This window comes from Dunckerocampus dactyliophorus, chromosome 16 (assembly GCF_027744805.1).
Source record: "Dunckerocampus dactyliophorus isolate RoL2022-P2 chromosome 16, RoL_Ddac_1.1, whole genome shotgun sequence".
Lineage (NCBI taxonomy): Eukaryota > Metazoa > Chordata > Actinopteri > Syngnathiformes > Syngnathidae > Dunckerocampus > Dunckerocampus dactyliophorus.
In genome coordinates this window covers 18113891-18132841 of record NC_072834.1, presented here as the reverse complement: position 1 = coordinate 18132841, position 18951 = coordinate 18113891, and the positions used below count along the sequence as shown (strand labels likewise).

The 18951-nt window shown below is 40.7% G+C and overlaps 1 long non-coding RNA gene across 1 annotated transcript; it reads left to right on the top strand.

Annotated features, from left to right (window-relative positions):
- Positions 1–11103: 11103 nt before the first annotated feature.
- LOC129169322 (uncharacterized) lies at positions 11104–13553 on the top strand. Its single transcript, XR_008566414.1, has 4 exons — positions 11104–11237; positions 11614–11764; positions 11937–12032; positions 12738–13553. It is a non-coding gene; the product is annotated as an uncharacterized LOC129169322 (long non-coding RNA).
- Positions 13554–18951: the final 5398 nt, after the last annotated feature.

The window sequence follows — 18951 nt, the reverse complement described above, 5'->3', positions numbered from 1 at the left end:
ATGTCCAAAAGGAGTAGGAAGAAGCAAAGCTTATTTAATCCTACCCCCCATCCAATCTACATCTTGTACAGTACATGTTGTTCACTTCCTGCATTCCATGTCATGTTTTCAGTGATAGTCAGAATGATACATAATAGATAACGGTAAGATAGCCCTCCCCCCCAAAAAAAGAAAGAAAAAAAAAAAATTATATAAATATATATATATGTATATATATATATATATATATATATATATACATACACATACATTAATAATAATAATAATGATGATGACAATACTAAATAAATAAATAAAAAAGAACAAAGCTTTTTTTTTTAAACACAACAAAGAAAATTATAAAAAAAATAAAAAAAAATAAAAAATAAAAAATAAAATAAAATAAAATAAAAAAAATAAAATAACAAACCTGACAGAACAATCAGGACTCTTCTGCCTTGTATTTAGCAAACATCAACTGCTTGTATTGTTTTTTGAATTTGCTCATCTCTGTACTTTGTTTGAGTTCTTTACTCAATCCGTTCCATAATTTAATTCCACACACGGAAATGCTGTGGGTTTTCAGCGTTGTTCTCGCATATAAATATTTTAGGTTTAATTTTCCTCTAAGATCATATTTCTCCTCTCTGATTGAGAAATATTTTATTAGGTTTTTGGGTAACGAGTTATTATTAACTTTATACATTATTCTAGCGGTTTGAAAGTGTACTAAATCTGCAAATTTTAATATCTGCGATTTTAAAAATAGAGGGTTTGTATGTATACTATATGTATGTATCTATACTTGGCATTATGAATTATCCTCACAGATCTTTTTTGCAGTACAGTGAGTGAGTGAAGATTGCTTTTGTAATTATTTCCCCATATCGCCACACAATACGTTAGATATGGTAATACTAGGGAACAGTACAGAGTGTGGAGTGATTTTTGGTCAAGAACATATTTTGCTTTATTCAATATAGAGATATTTCTCGCCACCTTTTGCTGTATATATTTAATATGAGATTTCCAACTCATTTTTTCATCTATTACAAGGAATTTATATTCTTCCACTTTTTCAACTTTGTTTGCATTATTTTTAATGCTTTGAAGAGCTATTTTCATAACCATATTCAATTCCACAAATTCATGTTTGTAACAAAAGCTTATTATTATTATTAAAACAAACAAACAAAAAAGATCAATCTCGGCAAGACTATAAAAAAATCGGATCGGAAGCCAAAAAAATGTGGATCGGGACATCCCTATTAACAATGTTCCGCCGATCGAACTACGTTACTGGCATATTGACACCTTGCCACACCACACCGGCTAGATACTAGGCGGCTAGCAACTAGCTTCACCACACACTCGCCCGCAGCACGTCAGCACTCAGACTTTACCAAGATAAGACTGCATATTGTAGCTGCCAACACCACTGCTGTGTTTTTATTTTTGAGTTTGGAAAAGTTAACGCCTAAAGGTGTGGGCGTTTGTTTCTATGTTGTTATGTGAAATCAATGCCCTCAGGAAGGAAGTTTCGGTAATGCTTAAAAGGACCAAAATACAGTAAAATACTGTAAGTATTATATGTCATCATGCTACTGCATGGTCACAGCATGTACAGTATATAAAACCATAAAACCTTGTTGGATGTTTTTGGAGGTGTTTTAATAGCAGCTTTTGTAGGTGGCATAGGTGTGTCCCATTACATACAGTAATGAGCTGCCTCTTTTTTATCAGTTTTTATATCTTTAGAACGCACAGAAATAAGAAAGACATATGTTTTCATGTCTCACAAAGTCTGTGGATGATGGGTAAAATTCCCCCAAAAAATCAGTTTTCCTTTAAAGGGATAGTTAGGATTTTTTGACATGAAGTTGTATGACATCCCCATCAGCAGTCTAGTGCATCAACACTGACTTACCCCCCACTTTGTTCCCGTGAGTGGAGTTCTGGTGGGATTTTGGTGAGGAGGAACGTAGTTCCTGTTAGTTGCTGGGGTCAAATAAGTAAAGAATTTGGCTTCTCAAAACAATATGCGTTTAAAAGAGTAATACATTTGCATCACTAAACCATTGCTAACAAAACAGTATGACCTCTCAGTTGCCCGCTGTTATTTCCTCTCCGTTCGTATCACAACGCGGTCTCGCCTGTCCATTGTTGTGTGTGTGTTTCACTGTGTTTACATGCGTGAATGGAGGCTGCTTTTGACAAGAGACTCAGTTGCAGCAGTTTTCCTCCGCTGTGGAACACATACACAATGGAAAATAATTCCTGAAAAAATTGTCTCTGATATCAACGTACAACTCACTGATGATGATGATATTTAACTGAGTTAAACCCTCTTGTGTTAATATTTTTGGTCTGGAACAGATTAATTGGGTTAACATTTCAGTGGTACCTCGGTTTTTGTTTTTAATTCTTTCCAAAGGGTTCCAGAGGCTTAGTTTTGAATTTGTCATGAGCTGTGGTGCTGCTCTGCTGCCCTCTTGTGTCCGTCTGTTGCAGCACACCCGCCGACCTATGGGAGGAGCCTCATGGCCTCATGGACTATTAAAGCCCCGGTCACACCGCCCGAACTTTGCTGTAGCGTTGTCCTAGCGGTGCACTGCTGAAACCGCCGTTGCCTTAGTGTTGGTTTAACGGTAGTGAACGTTGATTTAGCGGTGACGCGAGCGTTGATAGAGCGGCGTTCTGCGCATACGGGCTGGTGGCATCCTCATTGTTCTGTGTCGAACAAGCCTACTAGTATTTTATGACTTTAATCGCCAGGTCTGCTCGCAAGCATCAAACAGCTCCACACTCACACAATCGCAGTCCTACAGTGCCCTCTACTGGTCAACATGTAGCAGTATAAATATAATGTGTTTGCAAACGCTACACTCATGAAGTGCTGGAAGGCTCATTCCACAGCTCCACCATTAGCTCGTCATACAGTCCATGTTCAGGCCTTCTCAGTATCCACTGTCTGACCCACAATACTCTGTGTCTCCTTCTTCTCTCTCTTCTTCTGTTGTAATCTGAGGAGGTTCTGATTCTGCTGCTGGACTAGTGCACCAATCATAGCAAGGCTCTCAGCATCCATGATAGTACAGTTCAAGCAGATAAACGAGTGGAGACCGCCCTCTACTGGATTAGCAAATTGGATATAACTGAGGTCTGCACTGAACGGCTATTCCAAATGGGCTCCTGGTCCATTTCTCCCCGTATTTATAGCGAAATTATTCTCCGCCTCCGACACCTCCATACCAACGGCAAACCAAAGTTCATCACTGCAATGGATCGCTGCTTCATCGCTGCTTTAACGCCTGACACTGTTCCAGCAATCCCGTGTCCGCTCGTAAAGCGCTTACAGCCTCTCCAACTAAGTTTTTGCAACGTTTAATCACCGCCCGGGCAAAGCTGGCGAAGCAGCAGTGGTCCAGCGTTCAAGATTTCTACGTTGGCCTCGCGGACCCAAGCGTCCACGAACTTCCGTCTAGCAGCGCCAAACTTTAACTGGGCGCTGTTGGAGCGGTGATGAACTTTGCCGAAGCGGAAAATTGCCCGCTCCTCACCGCTGGCAATATTTTGTGCAGCTCAAAACTTCTGAGCGGTAGGAGGGACCATCAGCGGTGGCCGAGCGTATACGGCGTCGCCTTAACGGGGGCCAACTTCTGTTAAACGGTGGTGCGCGGTTACGAGCGGTGATGAATTTTTTTCACCATTCCAGGGACGCTACAGCAAAGTTCGGGTGGTGTGACCGGGGCTTTAGACCCTGTGTTGCTAACTACCTGTTGCCAGATTGTCTTCTCATGTTTGCTCTCATTTTTCCTGTTTTGCCTTGTTCACTTGCTCTCTGGTCTACCTTCCCTCCCATTTTGTAAGTACCCAGATCTTCCAGCTTGCGTAGCCGCAGCAGTGATTTTTTTTGTTACCCTTTTTTGATACTTCTTGGTTCTCAGCAGCCGTTTCTGTTCGTGTTTTTTCCCTGCCAGTTTTTCAGCAGTGTTTTTTTTGTTGTCTAGCATTTTTTTCTTTCCTGCTATGTGTGTGCAGCACCATTTTGTTACTCTTTTTCATTGTATAGTTTTTCCCATGGCTAGGCCCAGAGTTTTATGTTGTACTTTTCACTTGTGGACATTTTTTGTGCTTGTTATCTTTTTTTGTTGTTAATAATTTTTTGTAACACGGACACTTGTCTCTCTGCATATTGGGATCCTAATTACCGGCTACACGCCGCCTGATGGATCCCGCAGAGCTAGACTATTTTCGTTCGGCGCTTTCTTTTCTTGGGAGAATGAACAGAATAAGAATTCTTCTTGATTTAGAGCAAAAAGGACGCTCGGTGGCCAATACCACTTGAGGACTACATTGATACCACTACTACAGAGCCTACCACCCTGGCCACCAAGGTCCCCATGCAGCTGGAAGGAAGTCAACTATCCTTGGCCGAACGGTCACGCCGTTGTCGACTGCATCTGTGCCTCTACTGCGGAGCATCGCCCGGTGTCCAATCAGACCTGCTCCTTGCTCGCAGTCTCCTCCCGATGTCATGAAGGTAAGTACGCCTGTCCAGAAGGTCTCCTCTTCTGGTGATGGACCCACAGTATCGGCCTGTGAGTATGATAAAGAGACAAGCGAGGAAGGCACCCAAGCCGCTCAAATAAGACTTCAGGTCTCTGGAACTATGATTGGGGGGTTAGGAGCATACCCATCTTGGCACTTATTGATTCTGGGGCTGATGATAGCTTTCTAGACTCTTGAGTTTGTTGAAAGAAATAAATTGGCTAAGATTCAGCTTGATAATTCCAAAGAGGTGCCATTATTAGCGGAGGTGGTTTTTCAAACCGAGCCGTTGACTCTTCAACTCTCGGGTAACCATCATGAAATGATTTGTTTCATCATTATTCCGTCACCACTGGGGCCGACCCCAGTGGTCTTGGGACTTACTTGGCTCAAATTACACAACCCAATTATTGATTGGCAAAACATGAATATAAATAGTTGGGGTAATCACTGTTATGCTAATTGTCTTCGTTCATCTGTACCCGAGAGTCCGGTGGTCAAGCCTCCGGAGAGCATTGAGGTTCCCACTGTTTACCATGACCTGGCCTCAGTATTTAGTAAGGATAGGGCCCTCACTGACCTTACGACTGCGCTATTAAGCTCGGTTCGTTGGGTCAAGTGTAAACGCAATCATCCGAACCATGGTGTGCACCAAACAACCAAATGCAGACCTGCCAACTTTGCCTTGGCCCTCCTCAATCCATAACCATTGAAATCCGCGCTGGATTTCGTTACTGGACTACCACCGGCTACTCGTTAGACATGTGTTTCGCCTTCACGGCGTCCCCATGGACCTCGTTTCAGACAGAGGACCACAGTTTTCATCACGTGTGTGGAAAGCATTCTGCAAAGCCCTGGGTGCCTCTGTCAGCCTTTCTTCAGGGTGCCCGCTTGCCTTGGCAAGGTTGGCATCTGCATCTCAGCTTTGTGATATAGTTGAAAAAGCATATACTGTATACGGGACTGAGAGCTGCTTCCTGTCTGAGCGACACAAGCATCGCCACCTGCTCATGGAGTTAACGACACATTTGGAGAGAACCAAGGAGAAAGGGACACTTACCAGAGGCAAATCCACCTCAGCAGGCCTGTGTCGGTAAGTTTTCACTGCTTCTTTCCGGCCTGTACGTCAATCATCTGCAGCGGGCTCCGACAGGATACCTGCTGCAGTATTAGCTCCAGACCTGACATCGATGTCTCCCCGCTGGAACAGCCACCACTGAGCCTCCGGCCCAACAACTGCCACTTGGCTCCTGCCTTCATCACCAGGTCTCGTCAACTGCCATCGCTGTCATTGCTAGCGATGCAAACGTTAGCTGGAAAAACCACTGCCTTCAGCCTTCGCTGCCGTGACATGCCAGCCACTCCATCCCTCACCACCGGGAACACAGCCGCAATCACATAGTCTTGGCTGCAACTGACAAAGATTGAGAAATATGGCTACCAAAAGGGACATGGAGGAACTTAAAAGGTCAAACGAAGAACTAATGAAGTCTGTGGAATTTACGTATGGAAGAAGAAACAAGTAAGCAAGACACATTAATAACATAATGAAGGAGATCAAAGAGTTGAAGAGACAAAATGAGGAGAAAGATGTATTAATTGCAAATCTGGAAAGTAGATTATCTGAGCTAGAACAATATACACGAATGAATGATGTGATTGTCACTGGGTTACCAACACGGTCATTTGCTGCTGCAAGGGGGAAGGAACAGTTGACCAGAATCAAGACTTGGACTTGGTCGAGCAGCAAGTGGTAGATTTTTTGCAAGACAAAGGAATTAATACACACATAAACAACATAGAAACCTGTCATCTTCTCCCACAGAAAGACAAAAGCAAACCAGCGGCCATCATCATGAGGTTTTTCAACAGAAAATTTTAAAAACAAATTATTGCGGCAAGGTAAGATGTTTAAAGGAACAAATGTTTACCTTCATGAACACCTGACCAAAAACAATGCGGAAATAGCAAAGAGAGCGAGATATCTACAGAAAGAAAAATACACACAATACAAGCAACATGGACTTTCAACTGCAAAATGTACATAAAGTTAAACGGAACATTTTATTACAGTAGCTCATGGTGGACCTCACATGTGGACGATAAACTACTAAATTTCATAACACAATACAAACAATATTGGAGGAAGACATAGACCCCGACACAAAATGGTTTTCTCACATCAGAAATGACTGCTGCTACTATAGAGATAAACAATATAATAACTTTCAGATTGGCAATAAGTTGTCAATCATTCACATTAATAGCAGTAGTATGTATGCAAATTATAATAATATCAGACAATACCTAAGTCTATTTAAGGAACCCTTTAAAATAACCGCAATTTCAGAAACTTGGATTAATGTCAACAAGGGCATGGACTTTGAGCTGGAATCTGCATCAATAGGAAAAAACAAGGTGGAGGAGGAGTGACTGTGTACGCAGATAAATATCTGAACTATAAAGTGGTAAAGAACATGTAATTTGCTATTGATAACATTTTAAAATCCATAACCATTGAAATCCGCGCTGGATTTCGTTACTGGACTACCACCGGCTACTCGTTAGACATGTGTTTCGCCTTCACGGCGTCCCCATGGACCTCGTTTCAGACAGAGGACCACAGTTTTCATCACGTGTGTGGAAAGCATTCTGCAAAGCCCTGGGTGCCTCTGTCAGCCTTTCTTCAGGGTACCATCCTCAATCCAACAGCCAGAGAGAGTGGGCTAACCAGGACTTGGAGACCGCCCTTTATTGTGTCTGCCACCAGCACCCCTCCTCGTGGGCCTCCTACCTCCATTGGGTGGATTATGCCTACAACTCTCTTGCCAGCTCGGCTACAAGTATGTCTCCGTTTAAAGCTGCATACGGTTATCAACCTCCTCTTTCCCATCTCAGGAAGTGGAGATCGCCGTCCCAGCCATTCACACGCACCTGCAGCGAGCTCATCGAGTGTGGAGGGAAACCAGAGCTGCGTTAACCCGGACTGCGGCACGTAATTGTCAGTTGGCTGACCGCCACCGGATCCCTGCTCCCGTCTACCAGCCGGGCCAGGAGATGTGGCTTTCATCTTGCAACCCTCCCTTGGCAGGGACCAGCAAGAAGTTGGCACCCAGGTTCGTGGGACCGTACACCATCGACGCCATCATTAACCTCTCATCTGTCAGGCTCAAGCTTCCATCTAAGCTCAAAGTTCATCCAGTCTCAATGTCTCACGTCTCAAGCCGGTATCCTCCAGTCGGCTGTGCACCGCGCATGATTGATGGCCTGCCCGCTTATACGGTGAGACCAATTTTGGACTCGAGGAGAAGGGGTAGGGGGGTGCAGTACCTGGTCGACTGGGCGGGATATGGACCAGAGGAATGCTCCTGGGTGGCGTGCTCCTGTGTCCTCGACCCCTCATTGATTAGTGACTTCCACTCACTCACAAGCCACGTAGGCCACCAGGGGGCGCCTTATAAAAGGGGGGGAGATACTGCTATCTCCGTGTGTGCAGCGCCTTTTGTTACTCTTTTTCATTGTATAGTTTTTCTCGTGGCTCGGCCTGGAGTTTTAGTTGTACTTTTCACCTGTGGACATTTTTTGTGCTTGTTATCTTTAGAATTTGGGGGGAAATGTTTTTCTTTGTGAGGTCACAGAAAAAGGGGGGGTCAAAGTGCCTCTGTTGTAACTTAATAAATGTAACTTAATAAATTTTGTGACACAAACACTTGTCTCTCTGCATCTTGGGATCCTAATTAAACGCCGCCCGTGACAGAATTAGGTCAAAAGCTATAGCAAACAGGAAGCAATATGTGAAGCTAGGAAAATATACATCTGCAAGCAAGCTTAAATATATTGTATGGTGTACCCCAGTGGTCAATACTTGGAGCAAAACCGTTCAACTTATATACACTCCTGATCAAAATCTTAAAAATTGCTAGAATTTGCATTTTGCACATTTGGATCTTAATGAGGTTTTAAGTAGAGCTACAATATGCAAAAAAAAAGAAGGGGGTTTGAGACAAAAAACATTTTTAAAAAGTTATTCATTGAAAACAATTAAACTGAAATATGCTGTTTATCAGCTGATCAAAAGTTTAAGACCACAGGCTATAAAAGCCAAAATCTGCTCCAAATGTTCATTTTCTGTCAGGCATTCACACTGTCATGCCTTCCTGATGGCTAAAGCTAAGAAGTTTTCTCTTTGTGAACGTGGTCGGATCATCGAGCTGCATAAGCAAGGCCTCTCGCAGCGTGCCATTGCTGCTGAGGTTGGGTGCAGTAAATCAGTCATTCTACATTTTTTGAAAGATCCTGAGCATTATGGAACAAAAAAGTCGAGTGGTAGACCCCAAAAAAATCACACCTGCGCTGAGCCGGAGGATCCGATTGGCTGTCCATCAAGAAACAGGGCGGTCTTCCACCCACATTAAGGCCCCCTTACTGGTGCCGACTGCATCGCAATAACCATCTACGGCATCTACGGGAAAAGGGTTTAAAAAACAAAAAACTAATTCAAAGACCTCGTCTCCTTCAACACCACAAAACTGCCCATTTAGACTTTGCCAAGGAGCATCAAACTTGGGACATGGAAAGGTTGAATAAAAGTTTTATTCTCTGATGAGAAAAAAATGTCCAGATGGCTTCTAACGTTACTGGCATGACAAGGAGATCCCAGCTGAGATGTTTTCTACCCGGCACAGTGGAGGGGTTCCATCATGATCTGGGGTGCTTTTTCAGTCAGTGGAACACTGGAACTTCTGGTGGTGCAGATTATGACTGCTAAAAGCAACACTGTCTCCACCAATACAACGAGGGAGAACTGCTGGTATGCCAGCATGCAGCGTGTGAATGCGCAAGTTAACACTGATTATTATAAAACTATACCCTACTAGTCTTTTCATTTATCAACGCTCAACATTGCGCAACTTTGACATATTAACACTTATCCAATTAAAAAATAAATACATTGGAGCATCAACTTTCGTTTTTGACATTGTAGTTTCATGAAATATTTTAATCTGCTGTATCTCTTTGTGACCACTAGATGACAGTGTTTTGCGTGTCACGTGTTTTGTGGCGACTTTTAATTTTTTTCCCCTTTTTGTAATAAAACAAGAGTTTTAATTGATGCCTCAGAGTGGTTATTCCTCCAGCAAATATTGTAATATAAGAATACTAACGGACTGAGTACTCACGCAAAGACTCCTGTGACATTTACATCTGCTAAGATTAATTATTAATATTTCATATTGCATTTTATTCCTGGTGCTCGCCTGAGCATACCTAGTGTATTCCCTCCTCTGAAAATCATCTCGCTTATCATCAGGGAATGCTCTTTTTTTCTGTCCCCTCTGGAGCCTCCTAGGTTCTAATAAATGGTGACGCCATCACCGAATTTGTTAAAACACTGAAACAGTGGCACTTTCATAGCCCATTTTAAGCTGAAAGCCTTGACATAACCTGGTCACGACCAGGCTATGTGCTTAGCCTAAGTTACCATGGTGATACAGCTGCTTTAAAAGAGAGCTCTCTTCGCTGAACACGCAAGTCCGGCTTTCTACTCAACACAGCTCGCCAACCCACTAAACTCGCTTTGCAGAATACCCCCAAGAACAACAGCAACAACAGCAATTGCAACGACAATAAGAAAACAACAGAAACAAACAGGACTACATCAGCAATGTCTATGACGGTCATTGAAACAGTCATACTTGTTAATAGTAATGAAAATATTAACTATAATAGTGAACAGAATGACAATAACTGTAATGCACACAATTGTAATAACTGAATGTTATTGCTGTCATCACCATCACTGTAATAAAACCAACATGATAACACCGTAGATAAATCAGTGAGTTATGTGGGGAAGTACGTACCGGTATGTACTGTGAGTGTGTATATGTATGCGTGTACAGGTATCTCTGTAGGTGTGTATGTGTGCATGTATATATATGTGCGCGTATTTGTGAACGTGTAGTCGTCACAGAGAGTGTATGAAAGGAGAGAGACTGCTCCTACCACCCAGCAAGCCCCGCCCCACACAGCCAGGCTGAGCCCCCACCACCAGAGAGACAATTAATTTGTTCCAAAAGGTTTGACAAAAACTGGAAAAAAATTAGGCAAATTTTCCAATAGGAAAAAATCAAAAATCCAATTAATTCATTCCAGATAGCCAAAAATATTAACATATATATATTTTAGAGGGAATAATTATAGTTTTACATGCACAAAACAGTGTGAAATACTTTGAAATGACAAATTGAGCTTATTGTTGAAGCAGACTTCCCGTATATGGTGGGATTGAATTCAACAGTGTTTCTCACCTGCTTTGTCGAAGTGCTGGCAATTTGAAGTTTTTTAACCCCATGGGCATTTATTTAGCAGTCTCAGTCGATTAAAAACAATCAAAGTCAGCAACCCCCTGGGTGCTTTGATTTGGGCCCCAAATCCCAATTGCAATTGCACCAAATGACCAGCAAGTGGAGACAAACACCAGCGAATCACAGACTGACTACCAGATGGACCAACGGCAATCCACCTGTGTGTGCGTGCGCGCACGCGCATGTGTGTGAGACACCTCGCCCACGCTAAGGTCATTGCACTTTGCATGTTCCTTGGACAATACATTTCTGCCAGCATTCTTCTTTTTTAGCAAGTCTGGACGCTTTTAAAGGACATTTGCCTGCCATAAAGAGGATACCATTTTCTGCCTGAATGAGGTGAGCTGTTTTCTCTATGCAAGTATTAGAAACTGCTGGAACATTTCTAGTTTGAAACATGTACGTTTGAATGTGTGTAAATTTGAGGTTGACTTCGGTAAATTTTGAGCATTGGACAATTGCAGCATTGTGTTTTTAGAGTAGCCCTCTCTACTTTGCCCTCCTATTTTTGTTTAAAGCCATATTAAAATGTCTTGGAAATGCAAGTACTGCCCTGACATCTGTGAGAAGAGAGCACAGCTTTTTAAACATTATAGGCTAAAACATGGGACTTATGCAAGAACTGAGCCCTTTCCTTGCTTGTGTTTTTTGTGTTATTAATGTTATAAGTAACTCTGCCTCAATATAAAAATTGAGCATATTTCATATTTTTCAGGTGTACTTGGAGTTTAACAGGGTTGCTGGTAGAAATCTTAAAGAAGAGTTCTTTGGTGTTCTTGATGGTTTGTGTCCAAGCTTGATGGAAATCTTCAAGAGGAAGACAGGTCGGATAGGCAAGCATAGCTGACCTGCTACAACAGACAACGGTGGGTTGAAAGTTCTGTTTTTTCTTGTCATGATATTGATGGTTAGTTCATACATATTACAAAAACTGATTCTACCACCTTCCCTTGTGGTACTTCTCTATATGAACAAATAAACTGATATAAGATGCATATCTTTGTTCTACATTTAAGTGTGTGTTATATTTCTTTGCAGAGCATCTAATGGCCAACAGCCATTAGATGCCTTGTCCTGAGAGGACTTCCAGTCATTCTTGGGGATGATGCATCTATGTTCTTTAAGAGCAGTTTGGTGAGTAAAGTTTTCTGATAGGAGTTTTTCCAGTCTTCTATGTTTTGTTTATTTGGGATGATGGATTGTGATAATTAGTATTTATGAAAATGTTTCATTGAACTTAAATTGATTTTAACTTGATAATGTGCCTTTCCTGTTAGCACGAGGAAATTAATTACTGCATTTTGTACTGCAAATTATGTAAAAATTCAAAGGGCTTGGATAGTGACTTGATTCTGCAAAAACAGAAAACATAATCCCCTGTGCGGCTGCTGCTGGAACTTCCAGTCAATGCGTAGTTTGTGGCAGCTCCACTGAATGAATACAAACATCTCCAATGTATTTCTAACATTGACTTTATTGATCTACACACACTTATCCCAATAATAACTTGAATAGAGAATAAACAAAAAGGCTCAAATTAGGCCACTAATACTCCGGTCAAAAAACTGTGTTCCTCTCCCTGATCAGCAGCACACCTGAAGAGTCACACTGTCCAATACACCAACTACTGTCAAAATATGGGATCTACACTACAACAGACACCTATACATGAACACACAAAAAATGACTCTAACAGCTAGTTTACACAAGATTATCTAAAATAAAACCACTGTGAATTATGAAAATCATAATATTTATGAAGACCGCACAACTGATTGTAGATAAATTGCTGTTATCCTGAATATCCTCTTTTTGTCTTGTTTCTCACACGAATCACAGAATCTTAATGAGGGAGCCTCCGTGGACATTCCTGTGCGAATCCTCTGCTATGAGGACACCAGCGCTGCAAGCCCAGCATTGCCACAACTAAATCCCTCAAGAGTGGGTATCATCCTAGAGGGCAGCCTTGTAATGGAAGCGCTCACCAACCTACCTCAGGCCATGTGCCTCTTGTTTGGCTTTACCTACGCACTCCACCTGCAGTACCCGAAGTGCTTAAAAAACACATTCAGCAGGTAATGCTAAATTGAGGTCGAAGTGAGCTACCTCCCAAGGTTCAAAAGCTGAAGAATGATCTTGCAGTGTAAGACACATTTATGCTCATGGCACAGTTCTTCAGGTCCGTGTCTGGATTGTTGCACAAATACATTGCACTGACTGGAGCAAATATTCTTGCAGTTGCTCATTTTGTATGTGGTTCTTCTTGAACTGGATGTGTCTAGTATTGCTTGTTTTACTGAAATGATTCTACAGATGACACATTTTAAAAAGTTGCATTTTTTTTTTTTTTTACCAACTCTGGTCCTCACTGCATAGTTATTCTTAATGCCTACTTTGCGTGGCACACAAAGCATATAGTTTTTCCTTTAGCACTCGCACTATGCTGCTTCATGGTCAGTTTTGTTGTTTTTTTCATACTTGAAAATTGTTCACAGAACAAATAATTAAAAAACTGTGCTGTGGTTGTATTTGGAAGGAAATTGTTTCATAATTCAATACACATGTTCTGTTTGCTGCATCATAGAATGGTACTGTAAGGTAAGATCTGCAGCAAAAAGTAAGAATATATTGTTGTACGGTAATTGTTGACAAAGACCCATTTTGATAATTTGATGAAATTTTTGGATTTGCATCTGGTATTTCACATAGCATCATTGTTAATACATATTTGTTGCTTTGTTGTGTGTCTAAATAAAATAAATACAATGTACTGCATTGTGTGGTCATTGACAAAAGAATTAAATTTGAATTTTCTTATCCCAAATATAATATTAAATTTAATATATTCATATGGTTAATAAAACTAGAATTTTAAGTAGACTCCACAACTTTTTTTTTTATTATTGTTGATTACTTAAATCATTTAAGTTTATATAACTTTAAAATGTTAAATTCTGACATACATACATTTAAAAGTTGACTATACTTGAATAAAGTAATTTTCTCTGCTGTCAGTTACTGAAACCATTTCAGGCAATCACTTGACACAAATAGTTTGGTTTGGTTTGGTTTGGTTTGGTTTAGTTTATTTGAACATGAAGGTTACAATGGAATACATCTCGTGAATCATTCTTTGACAGTTCCACATGTCCAAAAGGAGTAGGAAGAAGCAAAGCTTATTTAATCCTACCCCCCATCCATTCTACATCTAGTACAGTACATGTAGTTCACTTCCTGGATTCCATGTCATGTTTTCAGTGATAGTCAGGATAACACATAATAACACATCCCCCCCAAAAAAAAGAGAGAACATTCATCATAATGATAATAATGATGACAATACTAAATAAATAAATAAATAAATAAGAACAAAGCTTTTTTTTTTTTTTTTCCCTTTCCTTTTTTTTTTTTTTTTAAACACAACAAAGAAAATTATAAAATAAATAAATAAATAAATAAATAAAAATAAATAAATAAAAAATAAAATTTAATTAATTAAATAAAAAATAAAATAAAATAAAATAAAATAAAATAGAAAATAAAAAAAATAAATAAAATAAAATAACAAACCTGACAGAACAATCAGGACTCTTCTGCCTTGTATTTAGCAAACATCAACTGCTTGTATTGTTTTTTGAATTTGCTCATCTCTGTACATTGTTTGAGTTCTTTACTCAATCCGTTCCATAATTTAATTCCACACACGGAAATGCTGTGGGTTTTCAGCGTTGTTCTCGCATATAAATGTTTTAGGTTTAATTTTCCTCTAAGATCATATTTCTCCTCTCTGATTGAGAAATACTTGATTAGATTTTTGGGTAACGAGTTATTATTAACTTTATACATTATTCTAGCGGTTTGAAAGTGTACTAAATCTGCGAATTTTAATATCTGTGATTTTAAAAATAAAGGGTTTGTATGTTCTCTATACTTGGCATTATGAATTATCCTCACAGATCTTTTTTGCAGTACAGTGAGTGAGTGAAGATTGCTTTTGTAATTATTTCCCCATATCTCCACACAATACGTTAGATATGGTAATACTAAGGAACAGTACAGAGTGTGGAGTGATTTTTGATCAAGAAGATATTTTGCTTTATTCAATATAGAGATATTTCTCGCCACCTTTTGTTGTATATATTTAATATGAGATTTCCAACTCATTTTTTCATCTATTATAACCCCAAGGAATTTATATTCTTCCACTTTTTCAATATCCGTTCCATTAATTTGTATTTGGTCGTACGTGTCCTTTCTACTATTACCAAATAACATTATTTTAGTTTTACTTAAATTCAGAGATAATCTATTCTTGTCAAACCATGACTTTAATATGACCATTTCATCCTTGACCTTTTTAATGAGTTCTTGTGTGCTTTCACCAGAACAGAAAGCAGTGGTATCATCGGCGAATAAGACCAACTTTAAGTTGTTAGTTACTTTGCAAATGTCGTTAATGTACAAGTTAAACAGTTTTGGTCCCAGTATGGACCCCTGTGGTACTCCACACGTATTGTGTAGACTCCCAGATGTATATTCTCCTAGCTTTACAAATTGTTTCCTCTTTGCTAGGTAGCTTTTAACCCAATTTAAGACTAAACCTCTAATTCCGTACCTTTCTAATTTTGAAATTAAAATAGTGTGATTAATTGTATCGAAAGCTTTTGTCAGATCCATGAATACTGCAGCTGCGCATCTTCTGTTGTCTATGGCAGTAGTGATTTCCTCCGTGATTTCCATCAGTGCCATAGAAGTTGAAATGTTGGCTCTGTAACCATATTGACTACTTGCCAATAATTCATTCTTATTAATAAATTTGTCCAACCTATTATTAAATAGCTTCTCCACAATTTTCGAGAATTGTGGTAACAAGGAAACTGGTCGATAATTTGTAAATTGGTGTTTGTCTCCTTTTTTGAAAATTGGAACCACCTTGGCTGTTTTCATTTTGCTTGGAAATATTCCAGTCTGAAATGATAAGTTACTAATATATGTTAACGGGTCTGCGATCTCATTGATGACCCTTTTAATTGTTTCCATTTCGATTCCATGACAATCAGTTGATGTTTTTGCCTTAAAATGGTTAACAATGTCAGTGATCTCCTTTTTGGTTACAGCAGTGAGAAACATAGAATTAAGATTCCTATCAATAATATCAATCCCTTCATCAATTGTGTCTTGTTTTGGAATTTCCTCTTCCAGTTTTTGTCCAATATTTACAAAATATTCATTAAACATTTCAGCTACCGCATTCATGTCATTCCTGTAAGTGTTTCCAACCATGAAATAGGGAGGATAGTTTGCTTTCTTAACGTTGTTCTTTATAATACTATTTAAGATGCCCCAAGTTGCTCTCATGTTATTTTTGTTCTTATTTAGTACGTGACTATAATATTCCCTCTTACACACTCTCAAGATAGTTGTCAACTTGTTTTTGTATGTCTTATACTTTTGTTCTGCTTCTTTAGTCTGTTGGATGATGAATGTCCTGTATAATGTGTTCTTCTTCTTACAGGCGTTTTTTAGTCCTTTTGTCATCCATGGCTGCTGGTTTTTCTTTTGCTTCTTGGGCTTTTCTTGCCAGGGACAGTTCTTATCGTAGAGCTCCATATAAGTACCAAGGAAGCTGTCATATGCCTCGTCCACATCTGTTGCACTGTAGACACTCTCCCAACTTTGTTCTTCTAGACCTATCTTGAAGGCACGGATGTTATCCTCTGTACGCAATCTTTGAAAAGTCTTTTTTGCCTCCGCCTGTTTTTTCTTATAATGTTCATTGTAGATTGTAAACACTGGAAGATGATCACTGATGTCACTAATTAGCAGGCCACTGATGGTGTTGTTATCAAAGTCATTGGTGAATATATTATCGATGAGGGTGGCACAGTGGTCTGTTATTCTACTTGGTCTAATGATTTTAGGATATAAACTCAAGCTATACATTGTATCTATAAAGTCATCTATTTCCTTGCACTTGTGTGAGTTCAAGAGGTCAATATTGAAGTCTCCACGTATGAAAATAGTTTTCTGACCTATGTCTGTAAACGTTGTCTTAATCCAATCCTCAAACATTCCAATCTTTGACTTTGGAGTTCTGTACACACAACTTATTAACACATTTTTGCTTTTTTCTTTACAGATTTGTAGTTTAAGTACAATCAACTTATCTGGGTTTACAGTGTGTTTGCATGTGTGTGTGTGCCCCAATAGCATGTTACTGTTATAAAAAGACACAGCCAACTTCTATGATCAACAGTCTAACCTGTCAGTAGCTGGATACACTCCCACACAGAGCTCAACGCCATCGTGATGAAGCGGGGTGATTATCCATGTTGTAAATTCCCTTGTAATTTCATGTTTAGTACAGGCACTGTTCAGGGCAGACTTCATTTGCGTTTTGCACCAGGCACCTTGCAGGGCGACTAAGAGGTCCTCAATACGACCACAGCCTAGCAATCCAGGCATGTTGAAAAGCTTGTCCCGTACTGTATATGTCTGTCTGCGTTAGTGACGAAGGTGAGTTATGTGCTGTTAACGATCGTTCGCGATCGTATTTATACGCAAATTAGGCGGCGAATATCGCCCATTGTTGTGTGTGGGCATGTCTATTATGCAGACGTTTGAAGTGCTAGCTAACCTGTTGGTGCCCATTTCGTCGTGAAGCCGTGTGTGTGTGTGTGTGTGTGTGTGTGTGTGTGTGTGTGTGTGTAAATTAGCATGTGCTCCTCTGTGCTAGCGACTTACATTTCCATGTTAATGTTTATTCATTACAGAAACTAGACTCCTTGAGACATCAGACTCAATACAGTTTAACCTGTTGGATGGAAATTGGACTGTAGATAAATAAAATCCATATAGTTCTGTTGTTGTGTCCGGACTCACTCTCTGACCGGAGTTCTGGTGTGGATGAGGTGCTCCAGCGAACCTACTTAACACAAATATAGTCCGCTCTCCCCCACATTTGGTCCTTCGAGCCGGATTACTTCACCCATATCAGCAAATGGACACATCAAAAACGTCAATGCTCACCAGTGAAGCAACAGGACGGCTATGGCAGATACCATCTTACCTCCAGGACGACCAAGTCAGCCTTCCCCTGTCCCTCATGCCTAATTCTGCTCCTCATCGGGATGACAACATAGGTGCCAGTGCACAGCAGTTGCAGTCACTCAGCCTGCAGACCGGGTCTGCAGTTCAAGATGGCCAGCTGCTCCCAGCACTCGGGCTCCAACCCTATTCTCCAGCAGCGGCAGTCGATAAGGTGAACCAGTGGACTACACTGGTACTGAAGCACTACATGATAGCACCCAGCCTGGCCTATCAGCGGTGTGTGGAAGACCCCAATCGCCTGCCTACAGTGGAAGCAGCCTGGAAAGCCACGTCTCCACAGACTACTGCCTCAGTGAGCCCAATTCTCCAGCATCACAGCTATCAATGCAAGTGAACCCAGTGAGCATGCAGCCACCTGCACTTACTGTGCAGTATCACAAGCACAGTATTACTGACCCCAGTTACAACATCCAACACTCCACGCCACAGCCATGGCCAAAATGACATTTTAACACAGTCCATTCCGGCAGCATTGCCATCAATATCACAGTTTGGAGCAGCCCCAACGCAACCACTCCCCATAGCAACAAGCTTGCTGCAGTCAACACCATCAGCGTCATACCAACCAGTCCAAATAATTCATCCTGTGTCTATGGCAACAAACATCCAGCATTGTGGCCCAGCTACACCTGTGACAGTGCAGTAGCAGCCCAGTTCCACTGCTCCCCGGCTATGTAGTCCACCAGCCACCCCCAACGGTGATGACACCAACATACCAAACATCGGTTCCCACAGCACCGATCCCTGTGCTTCAACCCATGGCTCCATCAAGTAATGCTGCATTGTACCATCAGTTGTCATATACTCCTGCTGCAGTCCCACAGTCTGTGTATCAGCCATCACCAGCTATTACTGCTCGGCCTGTAAACCAGCCTCCACCCACCACTTCACAGCCTGTGTACCAGTCACTAAGCTACCAGCCAAGCCCATTTATGCAACCTGC